Source organism: Lissotriton helveticus, chromosome 2_1, assembly GCF_964261635.1.
Source record: "Lissotriton helveticus chromosome 2_1, aLisHel1.1, whole genome shotgun sequence".
NCBI classification, from domain to species: domain Eukaryota; kingdom Metazoa; phylum Chordata; class Amphibia; order Caudata; family Salamandridae; genus Lissotriton; species Lissotriton helveticus.
In genome coordinates this window covers 746125591-746138414 of record NC_136059.1, presented here as the reverse complement: position 1 = coordinate 746138414, position 12824 = coordinate 746125591, and positions in this window count along the sequence as shown.

The window sequence follows — 12824 nt, the reverse complement described above, 5'->3', positions numbered from 1 at the left end:
TGAATGGACACCATCTCATCAGAATGTATTGTTAAAAAATCTTTGTTACTAGAATCAGTCATTCATACATATCATGTAAAACCATGATGTATGCGAGACATCTTCACAATCAGTCACCAATTCCATCTGGTGTGCAAAAGACAATCAAATGGAAATGTAGTTCCATCCCTGCAGGCATTAACACAAAGTACGATTACAACTCATTGACGCACTAACATTAAAAACACATCATAGATACAACATAGAAACAATGTATATTGTATCCTACTACTTAATCCTAAGTGTACTATTATTTCCTCTTTACTCATTATACCAAAGGGAGCTTTCGTTTCACACTCAATTGAATTTCGGGATTTTAATTGTCTAAACTGGAGAAGCCTGTCCCCATCACGTTTGTTATGTATCACGTTTCCAAATTGCATTTCACAGAAACGTTTTGCAACAAGGTAATGTGTGTCATGATAATTAATGGCCTTGTGTAAAAGTACTTGTTTACTAATTGGATAGATGGATAGCATTGCCAACATATTTTTCACCATAAGGACATGTGTGGATATAGACAAAGTACTACAACCCCCAGGTAATAAAATTGCATATGAAGCTGATCCTATGGGGCAGGGCTAGCCGCCATGACAAACAGAGCGCAGTGAAGGAGCTCACTCTCCAACCTCTCACAATTTGACCCACCTGGCACCTGGAGCTAACCCCGAGACCCTTTCGAAATTACAGCTGGGCCCCAATTTGCCCTGTTGAGCCTGCAGACGTTACTGCATTGGCGGATCGCACAGCTGAGATTATTTCAATATGGCCGCTGTGTGACAGACCTTGGCTGATGGTATGAACCAGAATTCTCTCACTATGGCTCTGCTTAATTGCAGGTCATTGCCCTGCCACGCTATGGAGGTTAATTCCCTCCTCTTAGACTATAGTCTGGATGCCTTGTTCTTGACGGAAACGTGGTTGGCCACGTGTTCCGGTCCTGATATTGTCACAGCTCCCCCCCCGGGATACCTTATATATCATCTTGATAGGCCGGACGGGAGAGGGGGTGGAGTGGCCATTGTGTATAGAGATAAATTTGTATGCAAAGCGGCCGATTGCGGCATTAACAACTCTGAAGGCTGCCAATTCTCCCTTTGTATATCCTCCACTGTTTCCATCTCCGGCCTCCTTGTGTACCGGCCCCCAGCTATGCTGGGGAATTTTGTAGAGTCCCTTATTGAGGCGGTGATTCCATTGGCCGCCGCTTCCTCCAATTTTGTTATTCTTGGGGACTTTAACTTACATTTTGATGACCCCAACGATGCAGTAGCAAGAGATTTACAAAGTCTACTTGGTGCACTGGACTTGCATCTCACTAATATCGGAGTCACCCATAACAGAGGCCATCAGCTTGACGCGGTCTTTACCAACTCTGCGAACCTGCAAGCCCTACAGATGTTGGCTCTCCCCTGGACGGATCACTACTTTATTCCGTTTAGATGGCAGCTGGGGAACCGAAGAGATCCTGTACCCAGGCAATACACTGTAGAACGACTCTGGTCGAAGCTGCCGGTGGAGAGTTGGGCGGCAGAGTTGTCTAGAACCTACCCTTGCCCTGTAGCTGACCCTATCATCGCTGATCAACTTATGGGTAAATGGCTGACTAATACTCTGGACTCTCTGATTCCTAAAAAAAGGAGGCTGGTTAGGGAAAGGAGAATCGGCTCTGCTCCCTGGTACACCCCCGAACTCAGGGGCCTCAGAACCTTATGTAAAAGTCTTGAACGTGCTTGGAGGAGAGAGCAGACGGAAGAAAGTCGGGCAAATTATAAAACAGAGATGAGGAAGTATAAAAGTGCACTGAAGGATGCGAAAAGGAATTTCTTTAGTGACAGGATCGAGAGGGCAAGTAATTCTCCAGGAGAATCTTTTAAAATTTTTAAGGAACTTTTGAAGGCCCCGGTCCCGCCAGTCGTGTATGACAATCCTAAAGAAAAATGCGAAGAACTAGCCTACTTCTTCCATTCAAAAATAGAGAAGATTTTGTCTTCTCTGCCCGCGACCCCTCAAAGTCCTGAGGTGGCTGGCAGTCCAGCAAGATGTACGGCTGAGCTTGCCTCCTTTGGCCCTTTCGCAGAAGAGGAGGTTTTAAAAGTACTGTCTGAGATGAAGAGTGGTTCTCCGAGTGACCCAGTGCCCATGAAATTTCTTAAGCTTGTGGCAAACATTCTGTCTGCTCCACTGACTGACCTTATTAATCTTTCGCTCTCTCAGGGTATAGTGCCCCAGAGATGGAAAAAGGCAGTGGTAAAAGCTTTGCTGAAAAAACCTGGATTGGACTCTTCTAACTTGACCAACTTCAGGCCAATTTCATTGCTGCCTGGGTTCTCTAAAGTTGCAGAGAAGTTGGTCAACCGCCAGCTATCTTATCATCTGGAGTCCAACCACCTGTTGGGAGACTCCCAGACTGGTTTCCGCCCCGGCCACGGAACGGACACGGCCCTACTGGCAGTAGTGGAGGAAGCAAGGAGCACTCTTGATACAGGAGGGTCAGTGGCAGTGATCCTCCTGGACTTGAGTGCTGCCTTTGACACCGTGAGTCATCAGGTGCTCCTCCAGCGTCTGTCAGAAGTAGGTGTCTGAAATGGTTGGAATCTTTTCTGTCCAACCGCTTCTACCAAGTCTGGGAAGGGGCGGAGCAGTCAACATCATTCCCTCTTCAATGTGGAGTCCCGCAGGGCTCATCGTTGAGCCCTACCTTATTTAATATTTACATGATTCCACTTGAAAGAGTGGTTGCCCCTTCAGGGGTGAGGATCATCAGCTATGCTGATGATACTCAGCTGGTGGTGGGCCTTACTCAGTTGGCAGAACAACCGGAAGTTTTACACGACTGCCTTGCTAATGTCTATAGCTGGATGTCTCGCTCCGCCTTAAAGCTTAATGGAGGAAAAACAGAGCTGATGCTCCTGGGTAATGCCAGTCCCTCCATTATTGCTAGCTGTTGGCCCCGGTCTCTGGGCGACCCACCATCTCCCAAGAAGGAGATCAAGTCACTGGGAGTGTGGTTGGAGGAAGACCTGTCCTTTAGGACCCACGCCAGGAAGACCGCGGGGGTTTGTTTTGGTCTGCTGCGGTCAGCCCGCAAGGTGTTACCTCTGCTTCCTGATTCAGCAAGGAAGCTTCTGATGCGTGGTTTAATCCTTTCAAGGCTTGACTACGGGAATGCGCTGTTCCTTGGTGCTCCCGAAGCGACTTTTAAAACCCTCCAACAGGTGCAAAATGCGGTTGCGAGAGTCTTAATGGATGTTCCCAGAAGACAGTCTGCCGCCCCAGCCCTCAGGACGCTTCACTGGCTCCCCGTGAAGGAGCGGGTGAAGTTCAAGGCGTTATGTACGGCCCATAAAATCCTGTATGGTAAGGGCCCCCCCATCCTTTTTAATATGGCCCGTCCTTACAAACCCACACGTCTTTTGCGCTCAGACCAAAAACATCTTCTGCAGTCAGCGAGAGTAAGGAGAGCCCGCTCTGGGGGCAGGCGTTTCTCAGTGCAAGTGGCGACTCTGTGGAACTCTTTGCCCCTTAAGATTCGTTCAGAGCCCAAGATACTTCTGTTTAGGAAACTTCTAAAGACCTATTTCTTCCCACAGTAGTGTTGGACTTGACTCTCTCCCCTTGGTTCTGTCTCGCGCCGGGATGTCCCGGGTAAGCTGAGCGCGCTACAAATTTCATATAATAATAATAATAATAATAATGGTGCGTGGCCTGACGACAGCGACGTATGCCCACTTGTTGCCAAGATGGAAGGGCCCACTTGGCTGGGGGTTACAGAGTGCACAAGATGCCGCCGCATTGGATAGTTAGCGCCCTGTTTGCACAAAGCTAGGGGGAGGCTCACCTCTTCTTGCTGACACAGGGGGCCAAGCCTTTCTGTGTCTGGCAGGTCAGCTGATGAATAGATGCGGCCTGGAGGAAGGGACCGGTCCCTGTTCACTGCTGGAGCCAATGGGCACCCAGCTGGGGGCCCACTGTGAGAACTGATCATATGAGAGGAGAGTTGGGATTGCCTGGAGATTTACCAAACTGGCAGGCCATGTGCCCTGCTATTGTTGCAGTGCCACCTCCTGCTCCCAACAATACAGCATTTAATTCCCCAGATGGACCTGAAGGCAGTCGAACAGATGCCATGATCGGTGAGAGCAGGCAGGCAGGTGAACTCACGTGGGGGTGACTGAGTCATGCTATGAGGGTTCCTCCCAAACCTACATTTCACCAATGGTCAGAGGGCCCCATGCTGAGAAATACTGCTCTCTAATATTGATGATGCCCTTCCTCAGCACCAGCAGCATGTAGAGGGTTCATTGTACTGTGATGGAGCAGGGGAGAGACAACATTTTTTGTGCACCCCTTGTAAAGTCAATCTCTCATAACACTAACATGCATTAAACATATGGAGCATGAGAATTAATCAACAGAGCATACATAGAATAAAATTACACATGGGAAAACTAACTTGCTGATTTGTAAAAACTAATTTACTAATAAATTGAAGAAGTCATACTAATATAGAGATGTGATATTTTAAAATTAATTGGATAAATATTAAATGTTTGCATGGCAAAAACAATGAAATTGGTTAGTAAATGACGCATATGTGTACGCTTTTTGCTAGGTAACCTCTAACAGGGAAAATTAGAATGGTGGGAGGTGAACAGAAGGGCTAAAATTCTAAATCTAACGTCTGTTGTGTTTGTTTTCATATTAGTTCCCATTGAGGCCCGTGTGGCCTAGTTCGAAATTGGCTGTTTATGCGAGACTTCGAGAAATATGGTCCTTAAGCATGCACAACTGTGCTAGAAATGCTTGAATGGCTTGTGCTCCGAGTGAAAGATGTCAAGGTCAGCTTGGCCTAGGTCCCCAGAGACGTGCCAAAAGGATGCTTGATTTTAAAAGCCTGGGAAACAAGCATGCTGTAACTTCATGATGTACAAAAGATACAAGGACAGGATGACTAATTGCAAACTGGACAATTAGGGCCGTGAGAGAGTATGCAAGGATGACATAGCGAAATTATGAATTTGTTTCGACAAGGAGGACATAAGGTGATCATCACCAACCCTCTAATGGACCAATGAGAAATGAGTGCGGACCCTAAAAGTTTCAATTTTGAGTCAGATAGTTAGGGGAAAAGGGTATGAAAGAGCCTGTATGAAAGAGAGAAAAACATTGATTCCTTGAATTTTATTGCGAATCACAACATGCTGTCAGCTTGAACGATTTTTGGTGGCTAAAGACTTACAATTATTTTTTGGACTTTAAATTTTGATGGGGCAAAAGATCGAATACTGAGTCCTGTTGGGAGGTAGTCATCGAGGAGGTTAGAAAGACAGTCAGCTCGGGAACCTGTTATGCTGTAGTTTTGGGTTCATCTATGACAGACTGGTAATATGTTATCAACATTTTCTACTTCTTGAATGTTTTATTAAATGTTTAAAAAAAATTCTTTTAGAAATGCTATTTTCTTTTCTGATTGAATTTAGATAAACGCTTTTATAAAATATATGATTCTGTGTACCTTTGAAATAAAAGTCTTGACAGGATAAGTAATACATTAATGCGGAATATTGTGATTGAGCTGGTCTTAATCTCCATCAACTAACTTCTACTAGCTGGTCCATCGACCAAAACAGTGGGATGCCTTGATGATATTTCCTAATAATTTTTTAGAGAAAGGGAATAAGTACATATTTGTATATAATGTATAACATTTTAGATCTAGATTAATAAGGTACTCCGCTGTCCAGAAGATCGCCTTCTGTTCTCACTGATTCAGGAGCAGTGTGGTGTGTGAATGTGTGACTCGTGGTGCTATGGGCCCCACTTATGAGTAAATTAAGTCAGCTCCGGGGTTAAGTAAGTGAGTTGTGAGGGTTGTTTGAGAGCCGCGCTGGATCAGATTTGTGGTCAGAGGTCTGGTTGCTATAGGTTGGTTGGAATTAGTAATGGTTAGTTTGACTAGTTGATGGTATATAAAACATATATATTCACGGTTTATGCCTAACACTTTATGTTGAATTTGTATTATGTTCTGTGTAGTTGGAAATGTTAAGCTTCCGGGAATTAGGAAGTGGTTGCCCTGATTGCAGGCAGGGGAAATGTGTAACAAGGTAGTTACATGGAATTGTAAATTATCTACTTTAAAAGTTGATAACACAGTGTAGTGTAGTTCCTATATTCCCAATATGCTCTACGCATTGGAATAATATATCCTGCAGCTTAGACGTAGGACTTAAGTCGACTAGGTCTCTGCCGAATATATTAGACTTAATTGTGAGTGCCAGCTAGCTCAGAGGTCACTAGAAACTTTCTCGAAAGTACAAGAAGGGATTCGTTTCTGACAACCATATAAGATGACAACTTTGTTTCCCCAGAATGAAACGTATCTCTAGAGTCGCGGAAACAATAGACGGCTATTTCACTCAGTCAGATGTGCATGCTTCGTTTCACCAGAGTTGCTTAGAAATAGAGAGAGGGGCGTTTTCAATAAAAGTATTTATTGAACAGTGTTATTTCTTAAGCATAAGAAATGCACTGCTACAATTGAAATGCTAGTTAAGAAGTACAATGCATATAATACGGATAGTATTATAAAATAGTACTGTAAGAGCATGATATGGTTTCTAAGCCATAAACATAGAATACATAAAATGCATAAAATACATACAGTGATAAAATAGTGGCTAAAAGTACTCAACTGGTGCTTCTAAAATACGCCTACCCCGGTGTACCTAACCTAAGTCTAGTACGAGGGAGGAGTAAGTGTGGTGTAGCTTAAGTCTAGTAATTTTCTGCCAAGAATCTGTTCCAAGAATTCTCTAAGGGTCTAATCAGCTCCGTACCTTGGTTTCAGAATGATAGAGGTCTTGTATCTCTCTCTCTGGACTCGATCTCCCAGCAACCCGAAAGGGTAGCCTGGAAACACCGGAGCTGGATTTCTCGGCAAGAGAAAAGACAGCGTCTTCTCAGTGCGTCAGTTGGAGGGTCGCTTCTTTCGGCACTTGCAGCAGTAGGGCGTAGGGCAAGTAGTTAGTCGATCTGCTCATGAACCACCGTGTGTTTGACTGGGCAAATGTAGGCATATTTATACTTTGAAGGTGCCGAGTTTGACGTAAGATTGGACATATTATCGTCACTAGTGCCTCAGTTCCTTGAAAACTCCAGGAGTTCTTGGATAAATTACTATTCAAGCAGGGAGAAGTCCCTCACTGCTGATGGCTGGTTCTTCCAAGAAATAGTTGTGGATTCTCGGAGTTTAGTGGAAGTAGCCATGCCGTATTTGGGCTGCACAGGCTAAGACTAAATAAGGTAATGACTCCTATGCCTATATAAGGATTGGGTGAATTATACCTATATATGGGCATGAATCGGGAAAATTTCACTTGGGTCCTAGATTCCCACATAACACCCACTCCACGATTATTAAGTTAATACCTAAGCACTGAACATATCTAAAGCAAAATGTACACAATCCCACCCCAAAATACAAAAATTCATTTGAATAGGCTTCTCAAGAAACCTTCACTAGACCCTGGGGACCTCTCCAACTATAGACCAATCTCTCTCCTCCCTTGGATAGGCAAGGTCACAGAGAAACTTGTAAACAAAAAGCTGTCTCAATTCCTGGAAACCAACCGTCTCCTCAAGAACTCTCAGACGGGTTTTCGACCAGGCCAGGGCACTGACACCGCGCTCCTCGCAGCAGTGGAGAAGACCAGAGAAATTCTCGATACAGGAGGATCAGTGGCAGTGGTCCTCCTGGATCTGAGCGCGGCCTTCGACACTGTCAACCACCAGGTCTTAACCCAACGCCTAGAAAACATCGGAGTGAAAGATACAGCGCTGAAATGGCTCGCGTCCTTTCTTCACCAACGCTCCTTTCAAGTCTGGGAATGTGAAAGCCGCTCCTCCTCCATCCCCCTCCGGTGCGGTGTGCCACAGGGCTCATCACTAAGCCCCACGTTGTTTAACGTGTACATGGCCCCACTGGAGGAGTTGGTTTCCCCTTTTGGAGTCACCATCGTCAGTTATGCTGACGACACTCAGCTGGTGGTAACTCTCTCTCACCCCAAGCTAGAGCCGTCCAATCTCCATGACTGCCTCTCCAATATCCAACAATGGATGAGCGACTCCGACCTGAAATTAAATGGGTCAAAAACGGAGATTCTTCTCCTAGGGCATAAAACACAGAATCTACCCCCAAACATCTGGCCTGTCTGTATGGGTGAACCCCCGGTCCCTAAGATGGAAGTTAAGAGTTTGGGAGTATGGTTAGAGAAAGATCTCACCTTTAGAACACAGGCAAGGAAAACAGCGGGCACTTGTTACGGCCTACTAAGATCATGCAGAAAGGTGCTTTCCCTTCTCCCTTTCCAGTCCCGACTACTACTGATCCAAGGCCTTATTGTGTCCAGGTTGGACTACAGTAACGCCATTTACTTGGGAGCCCCGGAAACCACTCTCCAAATACTACAGAAAACCCAGAATGCCGCGGCCCGGCTGCTCACGAATACCCCAGCCAGAACATCAGCCAAACCCGCACTGAAAAAACTACACTGGCTGCCGATCAGGGAAAGAGTGATATTCAAGGCCCTATGCCTGGCTCACAAAGTACTGCACAACGCAGGCCCACCGATCCTCAGCAACTGGATCACACCCTACAAACCTACTAGAGCGCTTCGATCGGACCATGAAAACCTTATTGTGGTCCCCAGGGTGAAAAAGGCCCGCGCAGGAGGCCGCCGCTTCTCGGTCCACACAGCGAAACATTGGAATGCGCTTCCCTTGAAACTTAGATCAGAACCCAACCTCCTCCGCTTCAGGAAATCTCTCAAAACCCTTCTTTTCCCTTAAATCACCCGCTTCCCCGCACTTTCATCCATCAGGACCATGAGGTTTAGCGCTGGGATACCCGTGGGTGACTACGCGCTCTATAAAAACCTAAAATAAAATAAATAAAATAAATAGGCTTGCTCACATGAAATGAGTATATACTGTATGTAAAAAGTGAAATGAAATGAAATGAAAGTTATAGGCGTTATCTGAAACCAAGCATAAATTATGAGCATATATTCTCTCATTAAATAAAACGAAAGTATATTCATCAATTGATACCTGAAATCTGTCCCATAGCATAAGTTTTTTAACTGTGTTTGTTTTCGAGGTTGAAACCAAATATTGTTATTTTAGGAAGTTCAAACACGAAATCTTGATCTCTAAGAATAGTTCTACTTTAAGCAGATAATGCTGTGCCAGCATTTGGAAAAAGTTCAAATTAGTAGATTGTTTTGAAAAATGAAGGCTGAATTTCAGAGTTCAGAACGCTGTGTGAAATAATCAAAAGTTATTCTCAGGAGTGTCAGGAGAAAACATCTACCGTAGTAGGTGAAAGTGGAACCACTTCAGTTAACAGATCAAAAGTGCAGAAGTGTGGATCATCGCCGTCAGCATTTGATGCATTAGCAATGTCCGTAATAGATGGTACCTGTATGCCTGTAGTTTCTCATATCTCACCCTCAGTTAGACTTGCCGGTGAGACCTCAATGAATGCCGGTCAACAAAAAAGAGGCTGGGCTGTTCCTAAAAGGAAGAAGGGAAGGTCACTAAGGTGCAGGGGATAGTGCTCGTTGGAGAGCTAACCCTGGGTATTCATTGTGTTGGATATAATGGCCTCACACACCCTTGCGAGTGTCATGCTTCATCATTTAATTTAATTTAATTTTAATTTAAAGGGATCTTATCATGCGCAGACTTAGCCCAATGGGCATCAAGGCGCCTAATTCCAAATCCAGCTCATGACAAAAACCTGGCAGCTCAACCTGTGTAAGCTCTAGAAAAGCACCACGTTTTTAAAGCCTTTTTAAAAAGCGCTAGAGAGGGTAAGACCTTCATCTCCATCGGCAAGATGTTCCAAAGCTGTGGCGCAACGACGGAGAAGGCCCTGGCTCCCCATCTGGTGAGCTTAAAACGAGGGACAACAAGTTGGAATAGTCCCGAAGAGCGCAAACACCTTGTAGGGTGATAGCGGGTAAGCAGGGAGCTGATAGCGCCCTTAGGTCCATCCTCGAGAGCTCTGTAGGTCAAACACAGAATTTTAAAATAAATTCTGTGCTGAATAGGCAGCCAATGAAGGTCTCTCCTCGCAGCAGTAGCAGAAGAGGCCCTGGGAAGATCCAGGACAAAGCGTGCAGCAGCATTCTGCACGATTTGCAGTCAATGTATGAGGCCCTTGTTGGATTCCATATAGAGAGAGTTACAATAGTCTAACCTGGAACCAACAAGGCCGACTGCGATCTGCTTCTGTGCTTGAAGAGACAGATAACTGCGAATTCTATTGAGCATCCTGATCACGCCCCAGCAGGTCGAAACAGTCCGATTCACCTGTAGGGACATCGAGAGTGAAGTATCGAACACCACACCCAGATTTCTGGCAGATTGAGAGGGAGTGGGGCAGATGCCAAGAGAAGTGGGCCACCACTCACTCGACCAGATATCTTGGTCCTTCCCAAAGACCAAGACCTCAGTCTTGTCGCCATTTAGCTTCAGGGAATTGGTAACCATCCAATCTGCAACGTATTGCATACAGGACCTGAAGCTAGAGGCAGATGTTATGACAGAGGACTGAGTGAGTGAGACCATGATCTGGGTGTCATCGGCATATGATACCACCTCCATCCCCTGCGATCTTACAAGCCTAGCAAGGGGGGCCACGTAGATGTTGAACAGGGTCGGACTTAATGCCGACCCCTGTGGCACCCCACATTGCAAAGACTTAGCTGGGGAGAGGTGGTTGCCGAGCATCACTCTCTGTTCCCTATCAAGGAGAAAGGAATTGAGGAGACTCAGGGCCGAGCCAGTGACACCTGCCTCCCTAAGCCGAGATGTTAAAATGGCAGGAGACAGGGTGTCAAATGCGGCCGTGAGGTCCAATAGCACAAGAACAGTAGTTTGTCCGGCATTAACCTTGCGTCGGATGTTATCGACTACAGAGGTGAGAGCAGATTCTGTGCTGTGTTGTTTTCGAAATCCATGCTGGGTAATATCAAGATACTCCGAAGCTTCAAGGAAAGAAGATAAGTGGCAATTCAGGTGTGCTTCTAAAATTTTAGCCGGTGCAGGGAGCAGGGAAATAGGTCTAAAAATTTTCAAGAGGCCAGGATCGAGTGAGGGCTTCTTAAGGAGCGGCCTCACAATGGCCTTCTTCCATGTTGATGGAAAAGTGCCTTGGACTATTACCTTATTCATCACCTCAAGTAGGGGAGGAAGGAGGCTGTTCCTACACTCTTTTAGCTTTTTGAGAGGCAATGGATCTAATGGAGAGGAGGACTTCGTCTTATCAAGAAGAAGATTCAATCCCTCCCAGGACATAGAAGGAAAATCAGAGAGGAGGCTGGAAGGAGCTATATCCAGTGCCTCAAAAGAACGTATGCCTGGAAGATTATTTTCAGCCAAGGAAAGACGTTGTACTTCTAAGGAAGTGTGAATATCAAAGATTTTTTTATGAAAAAAGTCTGCAATATCGTCACAAAGACGTTGAGAGCTAACTACGGGATCTGGAAGTTGGAGGGAGCATAGTGAGTCCGCAATTTTAAAAAGCTCCCTGGAGGAAGTGAGTGAACTAGTCAGGTTGGAGAAGTATTCCTGCTTCTCTATTATCACTTTCTGCTTATACTCCCGTAGAGCAGACTTATGAGCCTCCCTATCCATGGGATCCCAGGATTTCCTCCAACTCCTCTCACTGCTTCTGCAACCCTGTCTTAATAATCTAAGATGGTCCGAGAACCATGGCGCTGATGGTTTCCGCCGGGCTACATATTGCAGGGATGCGGGGGCAAGTTTTTCTACTGCAATGGTGATGGAATCCTGCAGATCTTGTGCTGCCTCATCCGCGTCTTTTAGGGAGAGAGCCTCTGGTGTAGGAATAAAAGGGGCAAAGGCCTCATTCGTAAGGTTTCTAAAATTTCTTCTAGAAACGAAAGGGGTAGTCCCCTTCTTAGTAAAACTAGAAGTGGGAAAGGCTAAATTGAGAGGAACCGCAAAATGATCAGTCCACACCAACGGTAAAGGTGTACCGCTGGAGAGTTTTAGATCATTAGAGAAAACCCCGTCAAGGATGTGACCTGCTGTATGAGTGGCCTTGGTAACAAGCTGAATAAGATCACAAGCTCCGAGAGATTCAACCAATGATGACGTGTCCTTAGAGTGGACCTCATCAAGATGGAAATTGAGGTCACCTAGAATGGTGAAGGAGGGCTTTCCAAAGTAGGGTTCAAGGATCCTCAATAGGTCCGAGGCAAAATTAGCTCTATGACCAGGCGGCCTGTAGATCAATATACCCGTAAAGGAGACTGAAGGGGCACATGTAATACAGAAGTACAGGGCTTCAAAGCGATCTTGGGGCGAGGAGAGTGGATTAACCGTACATAGCAAGGAGGATTTACAAAGAATAGCAATACCTCCTCCTCTACGTTTAGGTCTATCAAGCCTATGTAGAGAATAGCCCTCAGGGATGGCTAGAAGAAGGTCATGACCAGAAGAGTCAGTAGCCCAGGTCTCTGTAATAAATACCCAGTCTGGCTGCCTTTCATCCACAAAATCGTGAAAGGCAAGATTATGTTTAATTAACGAGCGCGCATTTAATAGAAACCCCGTATTGTGAGAGATAGTGGACCTTGGGGAGGAGGGACATGGGCTGATAGAACAGGTCTCAAGGGGATGGAAAGAGGAGGAGCAGGCCATACAGCAGCGAGAATGTAGTAGCCCTAGCGGAGTAAGACGATGTAGAG